Genomic DNA, 25,812 nt, shown 5'->3' on the forward strand with positions numbered 1-25,812 from the left:
TATAATATTTTTGCTTATGGCATTTCTGGATAGGCTATATTACTTATTAAAACAAAGCAAAAGTACAATGTTACTTTAAAAATAGGAAAATAAAATCCTATTCAGTTGTGATATTTGTGTAGCCTCATAAGATCATTCAGAGGTGTGGTGTATTTTGCACATGAATAGATGGGGGGTGGTGATGGAGATCTAGGAGCATTTTCTGCTTTTAGATGATCAAGTGCCCCTTGGTTGAATTTTGGAACCATTGGGAAAGATTTTAAGAATACTAAAGCCTAGGTCCCAATTTTCAGAGATCCTGATTTATTTCATCCTGAGCTGAGGCTTGAGTATGAACATTTTTAAAAGCCCTGCCAGTGATTCTAATGTGCAACCAAGGTTGAAAGATATACCACTATAACAAAGTCCAAGCTCACTCTTCTTGCCACACAATAGGTCAGTTAATCCTAGAGACAGAGGCGTTAAGGCAAGGAATAGGACTTTATTCTGAGAGCCGAGTGACCTAGAAGGTGGCAGGCTAATGTCTCAAAATGATCATCTTGTTGAGGCCTGGATGCCAGGTTCTTTTATGGATCAGAGATGGGAGGAGGGGAGGGAACAAAGTAAAAAGGCAATTTAATTCTTGCATCTATCTCCTAGAATGGCAAGTCTTAGGCAGGGGATGTGTTAGTTTCACTTCCTTACAGTTATTTCATGGGTGGTGTGAAATAGACTATCTCCTGTCTAATAAACAATGATGCCACAGCTATCCGTGATTTTGGTTCCCCAAATGTGAATTTCTGAGTCTTGCCTATAAGCAGCAGAGGAGGGGCACCATTTTCCACACAAAGAACTCAAGAATGTCACAGTCCTTTATAGTTGGGTAGGGTCAGGCTATTTCCTTGTGAGCCAAAGACACCCTAGCCCAAGGGTCAGGAAGAGCGGCAGGGCAGGGCTCCTTGAGGCAGGCCATTATGTTTGCCTATAATAACAAAAACAGCAAGAGTTAAAGATACAAAAGCAAATCCAGTGTGGAGTCAAAATTAACCCTTCCCAGTTACAACACTTTAATCTTTTCTTTTCGAAATAAATCTCAATACAAATCAGGGCCTGTTTCCACATTAAAATAAAAATGCACAACTAGGAATGAGCCTTCGTTTATTCTAGGTCATGTCATCTTCTGGGCTTCCCTTATGGCTCAGCTGGTAAAGAATCACCTGCAATGCGAGAGACCTGGGTTGGAGCCCTGGGTTGGGAAGATTCCCTGAAGAAGGGAAAGGCTACCCACTTCAGTATTCTGGCCTGGAATATTCCATGGACATCCATGGAGTCGCCAAGAGACGGACATGGCAGAGTGACTTTCACTTTCACTTTCATGTCATCCTCTTCCCTAATCCACCTTCATCTTGAATATTCTCTAGTTCCTTATTCACGTCCTATATTCCTTTAAAAACAAAATATAAATTCCTTTCAAACCACTAAATATTATACAAAAATTTGAAAGTCCTTCACCCAATACTACTTTCCCAGTAACAGTTCTCATTTTATATTAATTTATTCAGTTGATCTGCTTTCCACCAAGACTGAGTATGTTAGAGCTTCTGTAGCCCAAGCCCCCCCACCCTACTCCCAGCACCCAGAAATAACAGCTTCCCTCCTGTGGGAGCACATAGTCACAATTCATTTGTCAGTTTTATAACTCTAAAATGCACATGTATGTTAATAAATGCATGATCTGAGCTAGACCTGTTTCAGCATAAGATAAAAATTTTTATTAAATTCTGATTGCTTTTATACTACTCTCAAATCACCTTGGTCAACATCTCTTAGCCATGAAGTTCAGTCTGATGAAATAATAATTCCACAGTGTACCAGGTGGTAGGGCTAACCTGAGATTGCCATTTTACTTTCTCTGGTAATATTTTGAACTCTGGTAGATGAAAAATTACTGCAATTAATCCACCATTTTACTTCATAGACAATGACAATACCTAGCACTGAGGTAGCACTTTTCATCAACAGGACTCTAAGCACTTGATACATGATTTTTCTCAGGAAGCTTCACAACAGCCATGAACACTAGGCAGGCAGTTATCATCCCTACGCTCCCTACTGAGAACCCAGAGCATGGAGAGATGAATAACTACTCAAATTCACACCAGATATAACTAAAATTTTTGCTACACAAGATGTAACTAAATATTTTGTTATCTATCCAACGTGTTTTGAAATATTATTTTTTACTTTTTACTTTACAAGGCAAAATTTCAGTTTGTTACTAACTGAAACACTGTTCAAGAATCTAGGAAAATCATTTATGTCCTCTAGAGGTCCTTATTTTTTAACTTATTTTTGATAGAATTTGCCAATAAATTTGTCATCATTTGTATCTGCATTAAAATACACTGTCACGCTGACTACTGTCATCTAAAGTTGCATGTATGTTCTGGTGCCTCATTCATAGATAAGTGACACCTTACTAATCACCATATGTTTTTAAAAAAATACATTGTAGCATCAAGGTATTGCTTTACAGCCTTGAAAATAATTATATTTTTTTCAATAAAAGCTGTCACTAAATTGTAGCATTATATAAACTATTTCCTTTTTATAGAGGAAAGGTTATTAACTAGCCATAAATAGCCCAAATTTTAATACCCAATTTATGTTAAAAAAAAAAAGTTAACTTTGTTTTTGAAATAGTAGATTACAAAGAAAGTAATGACTAGGTTTCAAAATATCTCCAAAGTCTTTCATATGTAAAGCAATACTAAAGCACTACAATATATCATCTAATCTGATGGAACAAGGAGTAGGAAAAATAATTCAAAAGATTAAATCACTTAAAAGTATACTGTTTAATTTTAAATTTCACACACACACACACACACACACATGCATATATACCAAGATATTTTCACTTATTCATTATTTACTCATTTATTTAAGTATTTTTTGTGTGTCTAATATATGCTTGTCACTTATTTCCTGGCCTCAAGGAACTTGTAGTTTTCTTGAAAGTGAAAGTGAAAGTCGCTCAGTTCTGTCCGACTCTTTGCGAGTCCATGGATGGATTTCTCCAGGCCAGAATACTGGAGTGGGTAGCCTATCCCGTCTCCAGGGGATCTTCCCAACCCAGGAATCAAACCAGGGTCTCATGCATTGCAGGTGGATTCTTTACCAGCTGAGTTATCAGGGAAGCCCATAGTTTTCTTGAGGGATCTAAGTGGTAATCAAATAGCCATATAAATGAATGGAAAATTTTGATTTTGATATGTATCATGAGAGAGAAATAAGTGATGTCTAAGAGAATAAAGCTGATAGATTTGACATATTCTTATGTCAAGTAAGATGTTGTTAGACTTAGTCTAATAAGATCCTAATATATTTTTCTTCTTGTAACTTCCTAGCTACTCATAAAACTGAATAGAGTGGAAAACACCAGGTGATATGTCAATATTTCTCAAATAAAACACAATAAGTATGCTGATGCTACCCTCTCTCCTTTCTCCCTTCACATAAATCAATTTTCCAATATACAGATTTAAATATACAGAAAAAAAATGAATGTATTTGATGAGTACATGAGAGATGAAGATAAGAAGCCCTTTTAACCATTTTTATATTAATGCAGAAGTCCATTTCCATGAGTTTTAGACCTGAATCAATATTTGAAACACATAATCATTTTAAATTAAATATCATATACTCTTTGACTTTGTTAAATCAGGAAAAGTTGGTTCAAGTTAATAAATCACAGGAGATGAGTTTTCTGTTGGGTATCTGTACGGACCTAAGAAAAACATGTATTAGGAATGCCTTTGCACTACTTTAAAAATGTTCTAAATGTAATAAGCAAAAGCTTATTATTTGGACTCTGTAATTCATAGAACATTAAAATGAGAACAAATCTTAGTTATCATAAATATGTGTTCCTTCATCTCCCAAGCCCTGTTTCTTGAATGAAGGACCTCATGGCCAGTGAGACTAAAATTGACTACTAGAAATTCAAGTCTTCTGAAAAGCATGGGGAAGAGCATAGCCTTGTGGGGAAAAAAAATATGTGTCTAGTCATTAGATAGATATAGGCTTAAGTCTTCCTCTATCAGTTATATTTTTCACCTTCATAGTGCACTTCCACACTGCTGATTCTGCCTTTTCATCTTTCAAGGTTCATCAAAAGTTTAACTTATACTAACTTTGTCTTCATGGCTTCTACTCTGCACTTAGAGCCTGTAATACTTGTTTCTGCAGTTAATCTCACAAGTGTTAGTTTTCCCTATGAAGCACTCAAGGGCAAGGTGTTTATGCTATTTATCTGATTACGCATTATTTGTCTTTGTACTCATTTTTAACTCTCTTGCAAATAGGAAATCTCTCAAAGGTTTTATTCAACCTGTTAATTAATGAGGAGACAAGTACGATGTTAAAAATGGTTCTGAGAAGGTTTGAAGAGATAGGTATTTGTAAACAATTTAATAAAGGAATGTTAGGGTGAAAATGCTAAGTTAAACACAGACCTGATTGATACCAACAGAGCAATAAACCACAACCTTCTATATTTTCACTGGTCAGAGGTACATGTATCTCTACCAAACAAACACATATAATTTTATAATTTAATGTCAATATGGGCCTATTTTATAATAGAGTGAGTTAAACAAAATGTAAGACTTAACACTGGGTGATATATATGTGTATATATATATATATACACATATAAAGAGAAAATATATGCCATCCACATTTTGCCGAATTTCAAAGTCTTGGATTTTTTTGTTAACATCCAAGAAACTGTGCACAAATAAAAATGTCAAGTGGATGAATGAACAAACATATCAACATAAATTACCACATAATTTAATATGTCTGAATGTCAGTTTTCTTATCTATAATGAAAAATTATTTATTTTACCTTATGGGAAAAATAAAAAGGATCATAAATAAATATCATATGCCTCATGTTTGCTCTCAGTAAATCTCACTTCTTGTCCCTCACTTTGATCACTGTTAAAGTGAAGTTGCTCAGTCGTGTCCGACTCTTCGCAACCCCATGGGCTGCATGGTCTACCAGGCTCCTCCATCCATGGTATTTTCCAGACAAGAGTACTGGAGTGGGTTGCCATTTCCTTCTCCAGGAGATCTTCCCGACCCAGGGATCAAACCCAGGTCTCCCGCGTTGTAGACAAATGCTTTACTGTCTGAGCTACCAGGGAAGTCACTATTACTTCTCCCAGCTCACTGATGGATTCCTCTGTATCAGCCTAGCTGTTGATTCTTTCTAGTATCTTTTTCATTGCAGTTAGTGTTCTTCATCTCTGTACAATTGTTATTTTACATTTTCTAACTCTTTGTTAAAAATTTTTTATTTTCTCATTCTGTGCATTCATTTCTCTTCCAAGTTCTTGGATCATCTTTCTAATCACTACCCTGAACTCTTTTTCAGATAGACTGCCTACCTCCACTTTACTTAGTTCTTCTTCTGGGGTTTTATCTCATTCCTTCATTTGGAACATGTTTCTCTGTTGCCTCATTTTTCCTAAGTTTCTGTTTGTGTTTTTATGTATCTCGTAGGTTTCTTATGTTTTCCGACCTTAGAGAAATGACCTTCTGTAGGAGGCATCTTATGCAACCCAGAAGCACACTTATCCTCTCATCACCTAAGGTAAGTGCTCTAGCGGTTCTCCCAATGAGGTCTGCATGAATCCATGTGTTGTGGTGAGCTAACTACAACCATGTGGTCTGGTAAGCTTGGTTGGCCCCTAGTTTGGTTGGATGCCAGGCCCCAGCTTGTGTGTATGTTTCCAACACTGGTTGGCAGAACCAGGTCAAGAGGCTGCTGACTGCAGAGCCCAAGGTGTCCCAGGGCAAGTGTTGGCATGAGCCAGAGGGCAGAGTCAGAATCCAGAAGACTTCACGACTTTAATTTCCCTACTGGTGGTGAAGACCATTCCTGGAGTTAATGCTGGACTGCTGGCAGCTAAACTGGGTCCTGGAGCCTGGCTGCAGGGTCCAGGGATCCCAGAACTGGTGTCAGACCACTGGCTGCAGGGGAATGGTTCCTGACACAGTTGGATATGGGATCCAGGATGTCTCAAAGGTTGTGTTGGCCTGCTAGTGGGCAGGGCCAGGGGCCAGATAGTCTCAGGGCAGATTCTGGCCTGCTGCAGTTAGGCTAAATCTGCAGGCTGAAAACTGCAGGTACTCACTAGTTTTTTCTCCTGTTTAGCATCTGCTCTCTGCTGGTTGGTGCTGGTCTAGAGGCTCAGGCAGGTTCCCTGGAGTACACCGCTGGGGTCCAGGGGCTCTGGGACTCTTGCCTGCCCACTGTTGGTGGAGCTGGGTTTTGGACCCTCTGATGGGCAGGGCCATGTCCAGAGGCTGCTGGGGGCTTAGAGATCTTCATGCAGCCTGTCTGCTTATGGGTGAGGCTGTGTTCCTGCTTCTCTGGGCTGTTGGACAAAACCAGGTCTGGGTGCTAATGAGCTGGAGGGAGGAATCCACAATGGCTGCCTCTACCACCAGCATCCGTGTGGTAAAAGGAGCTCCCCATAATGGCTGCCACCAGGGTCTATGTCCCCAGAGTGGGCCTCAGCCACCCACTGCTTCTCTGGGAGACCAACTGGGAGACCAGCTGGTAGGTCTGGGCCATGCTCCATCAAATCACTTCTTTAGTCTTGGGTATCTAAGTGAGTGATATTTTGTGTGCACCATTAAGTGTGAAATCTCTATTTCCCATAGTCCTTTGAGACTCCTGAAATTAAGTGACACTGGCCTTCAATGCCAAATGCTCTGAACTCGTCCTGACATGGAGCTCAGTACTCTCATATGCCTGTGGGAGAAACTCTGCAGTGCAATTATTCTCCAGTGTGTGGGTCGATCACTCAGGGATATGGGACTCAACTGTATCCGTCCTTCTTACTCATCTTGTTGTGGTTCCTTCTTTATGTCTTTAGTAGTAGTTTTTTTTTTTTTTTTGGTGGGTTTTAGTCTTTTTCATAAGCGGTTATTCTGCAGATAGTTGTGATTCTGGTTTGGTGTGCCCATGAGAGAAGGTGAGCTCAGTGCCTTTCTACTTGGCCAATCCTCTATCACTACTGGCTCAGGGGCAGTAGTAGCTACATCGGTGGCGCACCCCCATGCTACCCCCAAAAGTGTGGAGACAGTCCCCCCACTTTGCTTTCTCATTCTTTATTCAGTGTTTTTCCCAGAATGCCTGTCACTTCTCTGTGAACTACCCCATGCATTTTTTTTTTCCATGTGTAAAGTCTGGCTTAATCATGCCTTTACACAGTAGCAGAAACTCCTTGACTATGAACTGTTCAGGAGACAGAGACAGCAATAGCAATGTGCATCACAGCTGTAAGTTAGCTTATTAGTGCAATATTCTGGCACCTTGTTCTGTTGCTTCTTATATTGTTTACCCAAGGCTACTGTATTTTTTTTCTCTCAAACTCTCTACCTCTTAGTTTACTGACATATCCCACCAGGTTCCATCTCAGGAATATACTACTTTTTCTTAATTTATTATGCTCCTAGCCGTGGAACAAAGATGGCCTGGAGCACTTTTAAATCAGGGGCCTGTGATGGGAATTGTGTTTTTTTTCCTTCATGTTTTGTCAGTGGCACAACTGAACCTCCTGTTTTGTTTACCTTTAAGCATATGGTGATGCTTGTCATCAATTCACTACATCCCTGTTTTCATGGGAGAGTGTTGTGGTGGTGGTTAACAGTTATCTGGTCCTTAACTCAATATTCCTTGCCAGCCTTCTTTATTTGCATATTAAACTAACTAACTGCGGCAAGGATGGAGTGTCGAGGGCATGAAGGAGATCATTATCTTGAAGTAAAAAAATAATGACCTTGCTTCTTGAAGATAATAACACTTTAGGATCTTTTAGTACATCAAAAAGAAGAAAAACAAAGAATAGGAAGCATGAAAATATGATGTGATAATAACAATCTCAAAAGATAATCTAGGTACTCACTAGTTTTTTTCTAGTATTGAAATATAGTTGACATATAGCATCATGTTAGTTTCATGTATACTGTATAATGATTTTCTATTTGCATACATTATGCAGTGATCATTACGATAAGTCTAGTAACCATCTGTCCCCATATAAATATATTACACTATTATTGATCATTTTCTTTAGGCTGTATATTACATCCCCCATGGCATATTCATTTTACAGCGAGAGGTGTATACTTCTTAATACTCTTTCCGTATTTTACATCTCTTAATTGTACTTCTGTTTGACTTACTGTGCACTGCATAATATCCAGAAAATCCATCCATGTTGTACTTCCCAGCAACCACCCAGTAATATCCTCTAGGGGTCTGTTTTTGTTTTATTTGTTTTGTCTTTCAGATTCCACACATAAATGAGCTCATATAATATTTTTATTTCTCTGTTTGACTTACTGTGCATAACATAATACCCAGAAAATCCATCCATGTTGTGGTCAACAGCAAAATTTCACTTTTTTGAATGAGTAATATTCCGTCACTCACCCACCCCCCACCTCTGCACACACACGCACACCATATCTTCCTATCCATTCATCTGTCAATGGTCACTGCCATATGATCCAAGAATTTTGCTTCTGGGTATTACACAAAGAAAAGAAAAACAGAAATTTGAAAAATTATATGCACACTAATTTTCATTGCAGTATTATTTACAATAGTTAAGATATGAAAGCAACACAAGTTTTCTTTTTATTAATCTAAATTGTTTATATATTTAGCAAAGATTGGTATTCCCAACAGAAACAAAACATAGAAAGCAAAAACTAAAAACTATCAACCTCATCTCCACTAGATACAGTTGTACGTGTTTTAAAAAATATTTTACTGGAGTATAGTTGCTTTATACTGCATCTCAGTTTCTTTTGTATAGCAAAGTGAATCAGTCATATATTTATGACTGATATATATACATATATATCCTCTTTTTTGGATTTCCTTCCCATTTATGTCACCCCAGAGTACTGAGTTCCCTGAGCTATGCAGTAGCTCCTCAATAGTTATATATTTTATGTTGCTGTTGTTCAGTCATTAAATCATGTCTGACTCTTTGCAACCCCGTGGACTATAGCATACCAGGCTCCTCTGTCTTCCTCTGTCTCCCGAAATTTGCTCAAATTCATCTCCATTGAGTCTGTGACACTATCTAATCTTCTCATTCCTCTGCCTTCCCCTTCTCCTTTTGCCTTCAATCTTTCCCACCATCAGGGTCTTTTCAAATGAGTCAGCTCTTTGCATAAGGTGGCCAAAGTATTGGAGCTTTAGCAACAGTCCTTCCAATGAATATTCACAGTTGATTTCCTTTAGGATTAACTGGTTTGATCTTGCAGCCCAAGGGACTCTCAAGAGTCTTCTTTAGCACCATAGTTCAAAAGCATCAATTCTTCAGTCCTCAGCTTTCTTTATGGTCCAACTCTCACATCCCTACATGACTACTGGAAAAATCATAACTTTGACTATACAGACCTTTGTCCATAAAGTGTTGTCTCTGCTTTTTAGTACACTGTCTAGGTTTGTCATGGCTTCCCTTCCAAGGGGCAAGTGTCTTTTAATTTCATGACTACAGTCATTGTCTTCAGTGATTTTGGAGCCCAAGATGTTTAAGTCTGTCACTGTTTCCACTTTTTCCTCTAATGTTTTCTGTGAAGTGATGGGACCAGATGCCATGATCTTAGTTTTTTGAATGTTGACTTTTAAGCCAGCTTTTTCATTCTCCTCTTTCACCCTCAACAAGAGGCTCTTTAGTTCCTCACTTTCTGCCTTTAGAGTGGTATCATCTGCATATTAGAGGTTGTTGATGTTTTTGCTGCCAATCTTGTTTCCAGCTTGTAACTTGTCCAGTCCATCATTCTGCATGATGTACTCTGCATATAAGGTAAATAAACAGGGTGACAATAAACACCCTTGCCATACTCCTTTCTCAATTTTGAACTAGTCAGTTGTTCCATATAGGGTTTTAACTGTTGCTTCTTGACTTGCATGCAGGTTTCTAAGGAGACAGGTAAGGTGGTCTGGGATTCCCATTTCCTAAAGAATTTTCCAGTTTGTTGTGATCCACAAGCCAGAGACTTTAGCATAGTCAATAGAACACAAGTCAATGTTTTTTCCTGGAAATCCCTTGCTTTCTTCATGATCCAATGAATGTTGGTAATTTGATCTCTGGTTACTCTGCCTCTTAGAAACCCAGCTTGTACATCTGGAAGTTCTTGGCTTACATACTGCTGAAGCCTAGCTTGAAGGATTTTGAGCATTACCATGCTAGCATGTGAAATGAACACAATTTTGCACAGTAGTTTGAACATTCTTTGGCATTGTCCTTTGGGGTTGGAATGAAAACTGAGTTTTTCCAGGCCTGTGGCCACTGCCGAGTTTTCCAAATTTGCTGACATATTGAGCGAGTGCAGCACTTTAACAGCACCATCTTTTAGGCTTTTAAATAGTTGAGCTGTAATTCTGTCACTTCCACTAGCTTTGTAGGTAGTAATGCTTCCTAAGGCCCACTTATCACTTCACACTCCAGAATGTCTGGCTCTAGGTCAGTGGCCACACCATTGTAGTTATTCAGGTCATTAAGACCTTTCTTGTATAGTTCTGTGTATTATTGCTAACTTTTCTTAATCTCTTCTGCTTCTTTTAGGTTCTTATTATTTCTGTCCTTTATCATGCCCATCCTTTGCATGAAATGGTCTCTTGATATCTCCAACTTTATTGACGAGATCTCCAGTCTTTCTCATTCTGTGGTTTTCATCTATTTCTTTGCATTATTCATTTAAGGCCTTATTTCTCCTTGCTATTCTTTAGAACTCTGCATTCAGCTAGGTATATCTTTCCTTTTCTCCCTTGCCTTTCACATCTCTTCTTTTCTCAGCTATTTGTAAAACCTTGGGTGGCCATTCATGGCATGGTCATATCTTCATTGAGTTATAGGAGCCCCTTCACCAAGATAAGTCTGTGATCCATGAAGAGGTATTTTATATATAGTATCAATCCCAATCTCTCAATTCATCATATCCTCCCATGCCCCACCTTGGTGTTCATATGTTTGTTCTCTATATCTGCGTCTCTATATCTGCTTTGAAGATAGGTTCATCAGTAACATTTTTCTAGATTCCACATACATGTGTTAATGTATGATATCTGTTTCACTCGTTCTGAGCTACTTAACTCTGTGATATTTTAAATGACTTTTGTTTGAAATGTAAAGAAGAAACATATAATGTTTTACTGTCAAGAATATTGTGATTGACTAAAATTGTCACTGTCATGGACATCAAGCATATTTAAACACCAGAATAGGCAATAGTAATAAAGGTGGTGATAAAATAGTTAAGCAAACAAATTTAATTGGCTCTTTTGAGGGGATTTACAAAAACAGTAATATGAGAAAGGGTTTATTGCAGGTGTTTGGTCAATGTTCTCTCAATTATTTGGTAAAATTAAGGAGTGTAAATATGAGGAGCAGAGAATATAGGGTCAAAAAATATACCAAAGAAATAATTAGTTTTCCTTTTTCAAGAGACCAGAACAAATCAAGGTGCTTAAGTAAGATTTGTATCTTACATAAAATTTTACAGGTGAAACTTAAATCAATTTCCTTCTCCTCTTCTCTACAATAAACTGGTTAATAGTTGATTATTATAAAATAAATCTTTCAAATAATTGGGAACAGTTAAGTATCCTCTTAGCTTTATTTCTCCAATATAAAATTACTTATAAACTAATTTATGAATCATGCACATACCTTTAGAAGAAGCATAGAACATAAATTAACAATCCCCCTTGAGGAATAAACTCATGTGTTCCTTTTAAAATATATGCAACACTTCCCATTTATATGGGCAGCATCACATATATCATTTGAATAGCAGTGCTTTGTTAACATTTAGTATCTTTGTACAAAAATGCAAACCAGTTTGGAGAGAAGTTCAATCTTTACAACTCTTCTAGGAGACAGGGAAGATCCTCTCTAAATATAACAGCAGTGTTAGTGTTTTCTCTTGTAGATTTCCATGGATGAAAATCTAGGGTAGCATTCCACTGGGGAAAGAAGGAAGGAAAGAGAGAAAAGAAAGGAGAAAAGAAAAAAGGGAAGAAAAAAATGAAACCTGAAAAGAAAAAAATAAGACACCATGTCATTCTTTATTCACTATTAATTCCTTCCTTTCATTTTCTCTCATTTATTCCTCTCACGGCTTCTCCAATGTTTCCTTGTTCCCCAAATTATCATTTCCAGAACTCAGGCTCCTTTTCAGTTTAATGGCCCATTCTTCCTTACGTTGTATAATAGAGTGTCACCTAAGCCACTTCAATACTAATTCCTTGATTAAGTCAAACTTAACATCCTCATAACTTTCCTAGACACATTTCTAGAAGCCAGTTTTTTTTGTTGTTGTTATAAGGGTATACTTATTCTCCCAGGCACTTGGAGTCAGAATTTCTTTGTCATCTTTGATTTTATATTTCAGTACCATGTCGGTGTTACCAAACTCTACTGGTCACAGCATCATAATAGTTAGCTCATCACTCCTTCCCTTCTAATTTCAATAATGATCAAGCTACTTTAATCCTCATTTCTCTTCATCTGTACTGTGCTTAGTCATTCAGTCATGTCCGACTCTTTGCAACCCCATGGACTATAGCCCATCAGGCTCCTCTGTCCATGGGGATTCTCCAGGCAAGAATACTAGAGTTTGTTGCCATGCCCTCCTCCAGGGTATCCTCCCAACCCAGGGATCGAACCCAGGTCTCCCACAGTGCAGGCGGATTCTTTACAGTCTGAGCCACCAGAGAAGCCCATGAATACTGGAGTAGGTAACCTCTCCCTTCTCCAGGGGATCTTCCAGACCCAGGAATTGAACCAGAGTCTCCTATAATACAGATGGATTCTTTACCAGCTGAGCTACCTAGATTATTATAAGAAATAATAATTTTAAACTAGTGCCTGTATATTAATACCTTGTCTTTCTCTTTATCAATTTATGCACAATGCTTCTATATTAATAGTTCTAAAATTATAAAGCCCAATTTATTTGATCCTTCAAGACTCTGAACAAATTATTACCCTAACATGTATGACCTTCAGTAGTAGGTTCTTGATACTTATTTTCAGCCCCATTTATTTCCCATGTATGACTTACCCTGATAGATTCAATCCTGCTCTGTGTGCTTTCCTTCCTCTGGGTTTTTCTGCATGCTACACCCTCCACTAGGACACTCTTCTCCCTTGGCAATGCCTATACCCCTCATCACTCCTCCTAATCTATTAAAATTCTATCCTACCTTTGGTTTTGAACAGCAGTATCATCCAGTAAATGCCCAACATTTTCCCAATCCTCATAATAAAGTGTTTATTCCTTGCCTTGAATACCCATGCATTTATATTTGTACTTTTTAGATAACCTAATTCTACCTACCTGTCATGTACGTATACATACTTCTCTAATTCATTTTATTAAATCTTAGTGCCACTGAAGCAAGGATATTGAGAAAATACTCACTGGTCGAAAAATGATTATAGTCTTGTGGTATATGCCTAAGTCACTCCTAAGCAAACACAGAAAAGATGAAGAAGGTTAAAAAAAAAAAAAAAAGACTGCTTAAAAAAAATAAAATGACTGTCTGTAGTGGGTTTAGATTTATGTTACTGAAGACTGGTCTAGGATATTCAAATCAATGAATGTACAGAAACAAATAGTAAATCTTTCAGTGGATGCTTATTTGTCTGGAAAAGAGACAGTCACACACTATGGCCATTGGAGTTTGACTCAAAATTAAAGCCATAGTCCCTTTTGTGTTTTTAACCATGCTTCAAAGCATTCTCTTAAAGAATGGAAACTAGTAAGCATATACTAATGTCCTTATCCTGAGAAGGTCACAAGTGGTTTCAGTCGTGGTTCGCCTCATCTGTTTCCTTTGACTCCTGTTAAGACAGAGAAGGCCCACCTGATAGAGTTCTTGAGGCAATTGTTTCACTGTGGAGCCCCACGTTGTACTACAAACTACTTTAAAATGTTTCTGGAAGGAATAAATCTTTAATTTAAAATGAATCCTCATTGCAGAAGCTTGAATGTACTTGAAATATCTGAGAAACCCTTGAAGTTATGAATATATAAAACCTCAAAGCTAGTCATTTTATAAATAAAAATCATTAATTTTTAATCAAAAGAAGATTTCCTCAGTGCAGGCTCCTAAATGTTTTATATCCGATATTCAGTGAAAGGTTTGCTCTTTTTGGATGCCTTATCCTTGATGCCCTGCTCAATCTATTTGCCTTAATCTCAGCTACCATTCCAGCATGTGTGTATAATTGATTTTGTAGGACTTAGAGTCCAATCCTGGCATCCAGCCTGACTTTTATATATATAGCAGAAAATATAGCAGTCATTTACTTTTTGTTTGTTTCTTTTTCATTTACATTGTTTCTAAACTATGTTAAAAATACTTCCTTGGACTTCCAATAGAGAAATTCAGAAAGAATATTTTGATATGTGTGTTTAAAGTTCAAGTGAGTAATAATCTTGAAAGATTCTGCTGGCAGAAGATACACCTGAATTTGCTAGCATTTCTATTTCAGGTGATAGAATAATGTATTAGCTTAATATTTGGGGGAGAATACCACTTTATTACTAAAAATGTAAGCATTTAATTTCTATTAAAGATGCATTTTAAAGTCACATTTTTTGTGACCATTTTCCCATTGATATTTGGAATCCAGGTTAAAATGTTTAAAAATAAATTGTAATACATTTTTAAGTCCATGAGAAGATGAATAATAAAGAAAGCCTATAGGAAATATTTTAAACTTCCCTTTACTATCTAATTCTTGTCTGTAGAAGTCTACTTTTAAAGATGCCTGGACTCAAAGGAAACCAGAAAACCAAAAACAAAAGAAGCTAAGAAAAATGAATTTGAAAATAGCTACTATAATGTTAGAATAGTCAAAGAACACTGTATTTCTAAAACTATTTCATGACTATACACCCATGATTACAAGTAATTTGGAGATTTTTTAACTTTTCCTGATGTAATTATATTAGTACATTAAATAAAACTTCTTTTATCCTAGTTCAAATATTTTCTTGTAAAAGATCAGCACACAGTGCCTAATTAACTTCGTAGATGAACAGAAGCTATAAAAGCAAAGGCCCAGTGAATTTCAAATAGGTAGTCTACTCTAGTTGGTAAAGTTGGTTTCAATCAGGTACAGGTTAACGATTCAGAAAATGCTATATATGTAAAGTAAATTCAGTAAATGGATGGCAGAGAGTGGGAGCTAGGATTCATTCTGTTGGTGTGGGGCATTCTAGATAAGCAAGGGAGAAAGTTATAATGATTCATGTTGCAATAAATTACAATTAAAGACATCAGTATGAACTCATGTTTAGCATAAGATAGATACAGATAGAATTATGTACAGATAGGTATATATAGCTGGGTTAGTATACACAGAGATATTTGCTTCTCTGTGGGCTGCAGGAGCCTAGAAGTAACACCCCAGTAGCAATAAGCTCACTCAACTCAGATCTTGGTTTCTCTAATAAAAGAATTCAGAACTCCTCATAAGAATGGTTGATTCTAGGGCTTGAATGGAGAATATATAATATTATCATAGAATATCTTGTAGTGCCAGAGAACAAAATAGTGCTAAAACCTAAACCAAACCAAACAAACAAAATCAACAATGGAGATATATATATCAAAAGGGCACAGGGGTCAATAGATAGAGCTCCTAAAAGCCATCGCTAGAACCAGGTGAGGAACAGAATTCAAAACATCGTATTAGATTAAAGGGCTTAGCTGGTGGCTCAGTAGTAAAGCACCTGCCTGCCAGTGCAGGAGATGTGGGTTCAATCCCTGGTCAGAAAAATCCTCCAGAGAAGGAAATGGCAACCCACACCAGTATTCTTGCTTGGGAAATCCCACGGACAGAGGAGCTTGGCAGGCTACAATCCATGGGGGTCGCAAAAAGTCAAACATGACTCAGCGACTAAACAACAACAAATTAGATTAAAACCTAAACTGTGAAAGAAATATGTTTAAATATATACTTATATAAATGACTGATTGACTAAATGAATCGCCAGAGGGGAGTAGACAATTATTCTGTACAGAAGAATCTCAAATGATTTGTGTAGATACTCCCCTGCCCTGCCAAAGAAGTGGAACAGAACCTCCACTCCTTAAGCTTCACATAGGACCTCCTTCTAAGGAATACACTATGGAAACACAGGAAGAGATAACTCCAGAGCACAGAGTCTGGCAAATACTATATTGGCTAGGTAATGAAAGTCAACAGAGTTAAAGTTATGTTGATAGTATGCTAGTGACATGATGTGAAAATTGTACTTCCTCTCTGTATTGTTTTCCCTAAAAACCCATGACTCCAATCTAATCATGAGGAAAACATCAGGCAAATTTCCGTTAAGGAACAGTCAATAAAACATCTGACCAGTAGTCCTCAGAACTGTTAAGGTCCTCAGAACTAAGGAAAGAAAAATTTAAGAAACTGTCATAGTCTAGAAGCCTAAGGGGACATGATGACTAAAAGTAAAACAGTGTCTTGGATGGGTCACTGGAATAGAAAAAAATGACAACTGTTCCATACTAATGTAAAATCAGTTAGCAATAGGAGAAATGGTGTGGGCTATATGAGAACTCCCTATACATTTTCATAGCTTTTCTGTAAATCTAAAACTGTGCTAAACTAAAAATTTATCTTAAAAATAATAACAAAACTTTTTGGGGTGGTGGACATGATCTGTTTGATGCTAATAGTATCTACACAGCTCTGTCCGAATTCATAGAACTCTATACATACACATTATGTCTCAATAAACTTTTCAGACTGTACCCTGGCTTGTGGCTGTCAGAAGTCTATGAAAATTACAAACCTCAGAGAACATCTCTCTTTAATCACTGACATGAGGCACCATGTCAATGATTAGATTTGAGTACTTTCAATTGATTTCAAATACATTATGTATAGAGTTACATGTCAGGTATAATTGCAAGTGCTGTCACCTTATTTAAAATACGTACAGTTATAGCTGTTAAGTGGTTAATATCCAAAATACAAAAGTAGCTCACACACTGAATATAAAAAAACAACGACAAATAGTCCAATTTAAAAATGGACAGAAGAATTAAATAGACTTTTTTTTTCAAAGAGAATATGCAGGTGACCAACAGGCACATGAAAAGATGCTCAACATCACTAATCATCAGGAAAATGCAAATCAAAACCACAATGAGATATCACTACATGCTTGTCAGAATGGCTGTCATCAAAAAGAATACAAATAATAAATGTTGGGGAAGATGTGGAGAAAAGGGAACCCTTGTACCTCATTTGTAGGAATGTAAATTCATATAGCCACTATGGAAAACAGTATGGCGATTTCTCAAAAAAAAAAAAAAAAAGTAAGTAAAAAATACCATGTGCATGCATGCCTGCTAAGTTGCTTCAGTCATGTTCAACTCTTTGCAACACTATGGACTATGGCCTGCAAGGACCCTCTGTCCATGGCAGTCTCCAGGCAAGAATACTGGAGTGGGTTGCCATGTCCTACTTCAGGGGAGTCTTCCCAACCCAGGGATCGAACCGGCATCTCTTAAATCTCTTGCATTGGCAGGTGGGTTCTTTACCACTGGTGCCACCTGGAAAGCCCCCCAAATACCATATGACCCAGCAATTATTCCAGTCCTGGGTAAATATTCAAAAGAAACAAAAATAGTAATTTGAAAAGATACACTCACCCTCAGTGTTCATAGCAGCATTACTTAAAAATTCCAAGATATGGAAGCAACCTAAGTGCCCATCAGCAGACGTATGATTAAAGAAGTGGTGTATTTACACAGTGGAATACTACTTGACCATAAAAAGAAGAAAATGTTGCCATTTGCAACAGCATGGGTAGACATGGAGGTATTATGCTAAGTGAAATATGTCTGAGAAAAACAAATACTGTACATATTATTTATATGTGAAATCTGAAAAATGCAATAAACTAGTGAATATAACAATAAAGAAATAGACTCACAGACATGGAGAACAAACTAGTGGTTACCCCTGGGGAGAAGAAACAGGAGAGGGACATTATAGGGGTACAGGATTAAGAGGTACAAGCAATTATGTATAGAATAAGCTTCAAAGATATATTGTAAAACAGCGGAAATATAGCCAATAATTTATAATAACTAAATGTTGCATAACCTTTAAAAACTACGAATCACTATATTGTATATCCATAACATATTATAGGGAGAAGGCAATGGCACGCCACTCCAGTACTCTTGCCTGGAAAATCCCATGGATGGAGGAGCCCGGTAGGCTGCAGTCCATGCGGTCGCTAAGAGTCGGACACGACTGAGCGACTTCACTTTCACTTTTCACTTTCACGCATTGGAGAAGGAAATGGCAACCCACTCCAGTGTTCTTGCCTGGAGAATCCCAGGGACGGGGGAGCCTGGTGGGCTGCCGTCTGTGGGGTCGCACAGAGTCGGACACGACTGACGTGACTTAGCAGCAGCAGCAGCATATAATATCGTACATCAACTGTACTTCAGTTAAAAAATAAACTACATTGCAACACAAAGAGTGTTGAAGGTGATCCACCTTAGATTTGAGTCCCAGTTCTGCCATTTACTAACTGCAATCTTGGGCAAACCATTTCACTCACCCGTACCTCAATATCCATAGCAATACAATGAGATTAATAATATACATCATAAAGCATTTTAAAAATTAGATAAATCAAATTTAGAGCTAATTATCATGCATAAATAAATGGAAGTGCTCTATCAGTGGTATAAATATATTTATTCTAATGTACTTGTATAAATATATTTATTATAATTAAATAAATATGTTTATTATAATGTAATTTTATAAGAATGTGAATGTGTTACATGGAGATAAATGAAGGAGTCACAGTAGTGGAAAACTCTAATTGAAGGCAGGCTAACCTTTCCAGTGGTTTTCAAAACGGTCTATTTTTTACCCTGGCTTCTCGTATAATGTTAAACTAAGAACTTATATAAAGTGGAGGTTGTTTAGGTTGTAGTAATTCCATTTCTGTTTGGTGGAATAAGCAGTCTAATTAGTGAACTTTTACAATAACCGATTTGCTCCTCATGGAAATCTAGGGTAAAGGGATCACTTAGTGGTTTTTACCTACACCGAAGAAACTGTTTTTTTTTTTTTTCTTTCTGATAAATTGTGTAACTCAAAGGTCAGTAATAGTATCATGCATCACAAGTCCTTTCTCGTGCCTCACAGTGCCTCAGGGCATGCATTCTAATGTGATCTGTCAGCCCCTACCTAACAGATTTAGTTCTTACTTGTAATATATTAATAGCTTCATTTTTAGGTTTTGTTTTTTCCCAGATAGCACTAAGAAATTGATTGCCAGCTCACTGGGTTGAGAATGGAAGCAGGTTGTTGAGCATGAATTACGGTCATGAAAACAGCATCAAGACTGCAGATTTGAATATGATAAATAAGAGAGAACTTACAAAGGAGTTGAGAAGCCAGCTGGGTGATTTTGCTATTAGAAATGGAAGAGATGGAGCTTTCTGGCATGTTTTTAAGCTTCAGAAATAGTTGCCAAGGCATGCAATAAGAAATTACCAACTACTTCAAAAGATGTAAACATCTATTTTTCTTTTATTCTAAAGCATGGTGATTCTCACAGGTCCTTAAAAATGCATAGTGGGGAAAAAATGGATCCTTATTTAATCTCCACTACTTGAAAGAGCAGAGAATATATCAGATATGCAATTAAAAGACCGATTTACATCTACTATTTTTTTAAATTATTTATTTTCATTGGAGGCTAATTACTTTACAATATTGTAGTGGTTTTTGCCATGCATTGACATGAATCAGCCGTGGGTGTACATGTGTCCCCCATCCTGAGCCCCCCTCCCACCTCCCTCCCCATCCCATCCCTCTGGGTCTTCCCAGTGCACCGGCCCTGAGCGCCCTGTCTCATGCATTGAACCTGGACTGGCAATCCAATATTCAATGCTATTCTCTCAAATCATCCCACCCTCACCTTCTCCCACAGAGTCCAAAAGTCTGTTCTTCACATCTGTGTCTCTCTTGCTGTCTCGCATACAGGGTTATTGTTACCATCTTCCTAGATTCCATATATGTGCGTTAGTATACTATATTGGTGTTTTTCTTTCTTACTAACTTTGCTCTGTATAATAGGCTCCAGTTTCATCCACCTCATTAGAACTGATTCAAATGCATTCTTTTTAATAGCTGAGTAATATCCCATTGTGTACATGTACCACAGCTTTCTTATCCATTCATCTGCCCATGGACATCTAGGTTACTTCCATGTCCTGGCTGTTGTAAACAGTGCTGCCATGAACATTGGGGTATATGTGTCTCTTTCAATTCTGGTTTCCTCGGTGTGTATGCCCAGCAGTGGGATTGCTGGGTCATATGGCAGTTCTCTTTCCAGTTTTTTAAGGAATCTCCACACTGTTCTCCATAGTGGCTGTACTAGTTTGCATTCCCACCAACAGCGTAAGAGGGTCCCTTTTCTCCACACCCTCTCCAGCATTTATTGTTTGTAGACTTTTTGAAAGCAGCCATTCTCACCAGCATGAGATGGAACCTCATTGTGATTTTGATTTGCATTTCTCTGATAATGAGTGATGTTGAACATCTTTTCATATGCTTGTTAGCCATCTGTATATCTTCTTTGGAGAAATATCTGTTTAGTCCTTTGGCCCATTTTTTGATTGGGTCATTTACTTTTCTGGAATTGAGCTGCATGCATATACTGTCTTTTGTTACTCTGCCAATATAATGAACGTCAGGGATGATAAAGTCATTTAATCTGCTTAAGTTAGCAGGTCTTACAGAGTCTGCATCACTAGGTTTTGATGAGTTTCAAATCAATCCATGAAATAAAGAATTGATAAGCTGAACTTCATTAACATTGAAATTTCTGTTGTGCAAAAGGCAGTCAAGAGAATGAGAAGACAAGTGAGAAACTGGGAGAAAATATTTGCAAAATACATATCTGATAAAAGACTTTTATCCAAAATACACAAAAAAACCCTCTAAAAACTCAAAAATAAGAAAATGAACAACCTAATTTCAAAATGGGCAAGAAACTTGAACAGATATCAGACTGTAGAAAAAAGATAGATGGCAAGTAAGTATATGGGGAAAAAAATGTTTCTAATCGTATGTTATTAGGGAATTGCAAAATAAAACAATGAGATACTACTACACCCTGATTAGAATGGAGAAAATCCAAAATATTGACAGCATCAAATGCTAATATGAATTTGGAGCAACAGGAACTGTCATTCATTGCTAGTGGGAATGCAAAATGCTACAATCACTCTAGAAGACAGTATGATGGTTTCTTATAAGACTAAGCATATTTTTAGCATACAATCCAGGAATCATGGTCCTTGGTACATACCCAAAGTTGTTGAAAACTTATGCCTGCATACTGTATTCTATAGTAGCTTTCTTCATAACTGATAAAACTCACAGGTGACCAAGATGCCCTGTAGCAGATTAATGGATAAATAAATTGTGGTACATCCGGATAATGGGATTGTATTTGGCACTAAAAAAAAAAATGAACTATCAAGCCATGAAAGAACTGTAAATGTATATTACTAGGTGAAAGAATCCAATCTGAAAAGGCAATGCACTGTGTGATTCCAATTGCATGACATTCTGGAAAAAGCAAAACTATGGAGACAGTTAACTGATCAGTAGTTGCCAGCAGTTGAGGGAGCGATGAACAGACAGAGTACAGAGGATTTCAGGATTTCAGACTTTTCTGCAGATACTAATAGCTGAGACATGTCATTCAACCATACTCATTCATCTGTCCATACCCATAGAATGTAACTCTTAAATTTGTCCATACTCATGAAATGTAAGACTCTAACAATGAGCTCTAATATAAACTATGTACTTGGGTGAAAATGATGTGGCAGTGTCGTTTCATCAGTTTTAACAATTAATTATACCATCCTGGTGAGGAATGTTGATATTGAGGGAAGCTCCATGTGTTGGCACAGAGGTGTATGGGAAGTTTCTGTATCTTCCTCTCAATTTTGCTGTGAAACTAAAACTCTTTTTAAAAATAGAGTACATTAAAAAAAAAAAAGTAGTGTGTGGATGATCTCCATTAGAATCTCTTCAGAGCAGGGCTTCTTGGTGGCTCAGTGGTGAAGAATCTGCCTGTTAATCTGCCAGGGGATATGGATTTGACCCCTGATCCAGGCTGGCATGCCTCAGAGCAACTAAGCCCATGCCCACAGCTGTTGAACTCTACAGCCGAGGGGCCACAACTGCTGAAGCGCTCATGCCCGAGAGCCCGTGCTCCTCAACCAGAGACGCCGCCTAACGGGAAGCCTGCGCACTGCAACGAGAGTAGCCACCACTTGCCGTAGCTAGAAACCGCCCACGCAGGCACAGAGCCCCAACACAGCCAGAAATAAACAAATAAATAGGGGGTTTTGGTTTTTTTTTTTTTTAAATAAAGAATCACTTCAGGCCAATGGTGATTGTCTTTAGTGCAGATTCTCACACCTCGTGTTAGTCCTACAGAAATTTAATCTGTAGACATGGGGCCAGATAACCTGAATTTTTTTTTTTTTCCCCCCCACGGGTCACACGTCTTTAATGTAGTGCATTCGTAGAAAAAAGGCCAGCTCTCGCTCCCAGGCGTGCGCTCGTCCTTATACTTTAATGTCATGATTTAGAAGATGCAGACGTTATTGCCTAAATATTATTCTATACATTTCCATCAGTGTTCAGGAAAACACTTTAAACTGCTACTTAATTTACACCATAATTACGGGGTTACAGCTTTAGCTCATTGGCAATTTTGGAAGCGATATTTTTGAAAGCTATGGACGCCCCTGATATCCGCTTAAACCGGACCCCGTTCAGAGACAGTCTCGGCAGCTTGCACACCTCCATCTCCCACTGCACGAGGTTCTCCGCGTGCCCATCGCCGTGGACACAGAAGAGTAAGAAGCGCTCTCTCTGCCCGTAGTCGCAGTTATTGGCATCCAGCACTTTGCGGATTTCCCGCATCATGTCACTGGGATCCATGGAACTAGTGGTTTTCATGCTCCAGGTGAAGCGCAGGGAACGAGGTTTTGCTTCTTCGTTTTCCTCCTTTTGCTCAGCAGACACGTTGCGACGCCTTGTGAGTTTGGAAGTTAATTTACTAAAAAGATTAGTGGAGCCTCGGCTTCGAGTCTGCGACCACGGTGTGGCTTCATGGGACAGGCTGGGTGAGGCAGGTGGGCCATAGTACGTGGCAGTGCGCCGCTCGCGGGCTGACCATGGCAAGTGCCACGGCTGCCAGTGCCTCTTGGGAATCGGGTTCGATCTGGGGTGGTGCTGCTGCTAATACTGTGTGTTGAAGCAACTGGAGCTCTCTGGTCAGGAACAGTGCTGTTTTCTTTGCCATTCTGAATTACTGAATGTCTATCAGCTGTGGTTCTTTCACTGCAAACGTTGAGTATTGCGTCGCGTCATTCCACCAGATGCCGTATTACTACTAGGGACAGTGGAGCTCTTCTTCCGTTCAGGGATATCCGCCTTGTTAGGGTAACCTGAATTTTTTAATGGGCTACTCAGATGATTATTATAAATAGGATAGCCATATGATTTATCACCCAAAGTCAAGGTATTGAGAGAAGGAAGCATTCTTATTAATTATGCCAAGACTTATATGGTTACCGCATTTAAGAAAACCAGCTTGAGAACTGCTACCTACAACAGTGATCCTTGTTCCCAGATGCACACTGCAGTTCTCTTGGATGTTTTTCAAACCAGTGACACACAAGTCCTCTCCAAAATTCTGAAATCAGGCACTGACATTTTAATATAGCTTCTTAGCTAATTCTTCGTGGATTCATCTGGTCCTCATTAAATCCATGAATAAGTTCTTATTTTAAGAGTGGGAAAAGAAAACGTTTGTTAGAAAAATAAAAACACTGTCACATTAAAAGAAAAACTAAGAAAGATCATGTTGCCTAAAGATAACAAGAGCATCCTACAGCCCATGGGCCCTGTGTGATTTAGAAAAATATACTTTTAATACAGTACAAAAAACAAGTTCCATGGGTTGAGATAGAATGGGTGACATGAAACACACTCCTAGGAGAAAAAGAGAACACTGGGAGAAATGGCACTGAACAGAAAATTTCCATTATTCAGAGGAATCATATTTCCAGGCCTCTGGAGAGATTAGTGGCAAGAGAAGAGGAAGAGGAAGGATTATTGATTGAGGGCACATAGTTAAAAGGGAGGCAAAACATCACTCACAGGTGTGAGGATGCATTCCTCACGGAAAGGACGAGCTTCATGAAAGGTAGCTGGGAAAGACGAAGTGGTGGAAGCAAGTGCTTTGAAGGAAAATCATAACTGTCTTTAAAGCCTGCTGTTGGGTTCTCGAGTGGAGGAAATACCTTGGGGCTTGAGTGAGTTCTGATGTTGGCTTTGGGTTTGATGATCACTTTCAGAAGTTATCCTTAGGTTTCTAGTCCTTGAATTCTTTTATCTTAGGTAATGTCCTCTTCTTGTCCTGTATACTTAGGGTTAACTCATGGAAATCTAGCTAAAGAATGAGTCAGATGGCTTTCATGATGGACAGAGGAAGGACAGGAAAATTGATAATAAAACAATAGCCTCAAGATGAAAGTTTTGGAGACAAGCAAAGCTGGGTTCAAACCATGATTCTCATTTATCAGCCATGGAGTCTGTTTTGTTTCTCTTCTGGAAAATGGAGAGATTGACACTAGACTCAAAGTTGTTGTGAATAGTGAGAAAACAAATGAAAAGCTGATTCCATATCAAGTGCTTAGCCAATTGTTGGTAGTATTAGTACCAAACTAATCGCTTTACTTACAAAGGTCCATAAGGTCAAAGCTATGGTTTTTCACTAGTCATGTGCAGATGTTTGAGTTGGACCATAAAGAAGGGTGAACACCAAAGGACTGATGCTTTCGAATTGTGGTGCTGGACAAGACTGTTGAGAGTCCCTTGGACAGCAAGGAGATCAAACCAGTCAATACTAAAAGAAATCAACCCTGAATATTCTTTGGAAGGACTGATGCTGGAGCTGAAGCTCCAATACTTTGGCCAGCTGATGCCAAGAGGCAACAAACTGGACGAGACCCTGATGCTGGGAAAGATGGAGGGCAGTAGCAGAAGGGGGTCAACAGAGGATGAGATGGTCGGATGGCATCACTGACAAAATGAACATGAGTCCGAGGAAACTCCAAGCAGTAGTGGAGGACAGGGAAGCCTGGAGTGCTGCAGTCCACGGGGTCAAAAAGAGTCATACACAACTTAGTGACTGAACAACAACATACAGCTACAGGAGCTTTGATGATTATTTAAGAGAAAAGAAGGCCAAAAGGAGATAAAGCATGTAGGGAGTAATTTGGCAAACGAATGATTGAGAATGTGAAATAAACAGGAGCTTCAGCTCCAAAGATCTGAACCAACAGCCCACATAAGACTTTCTTAGGAAATCTTTAAATGTTAATAATCAGAGAATTGGGGTAGTGAATATAGTGCTAGGGAGTAGAACAGTGGAGTTAACAATCCATTATAATCCAAAAGGTCTACCAAAAAAATGGAGATTTAGAAAGAAGTCAAAATTATTCTTTTCATTTTTCACTTCTCTTTTAGATTTAGGTCTATCTATAGATAGATTTAATTTATAGATTTGGGATTTTTGTGGTATGTGCAAGATTTGTTCAAGTGCTTGAGAAAGTGTAAAACAGAGTTT

The 25,812-nt window shown here is 38.1% G+C and overlaps 1 pseudogene; it reads right to left on the bottom strand.

The window, feature by feature from the left end:
- Positions 1-22,727: 22,727 nt before the first annotated feature.
- Positions 22,728-23,720, bottom strand: LOC133045584 (MAP/microtubule affinity-regulating kinase 3-like; annotated as a pseudogene).
- Between the last annotated feature and the right edge of the window lie 2,092 nt (positions 23,721-25,812).

The sequence above is a fragment of the Dama dama genome, chromosome 24 (assembly GCF_033118175.1).
Source record: "Dama dama isolate Ldn47 chromosome 24, ASM3311817v1, whole genome shotgun sequence".
Classification (NCBI taxonomy): Eukaryota; Metazoa; Chordata; class Mammalia; order Artiodactyla; family Cervidae; genus Dama; species Dama dama.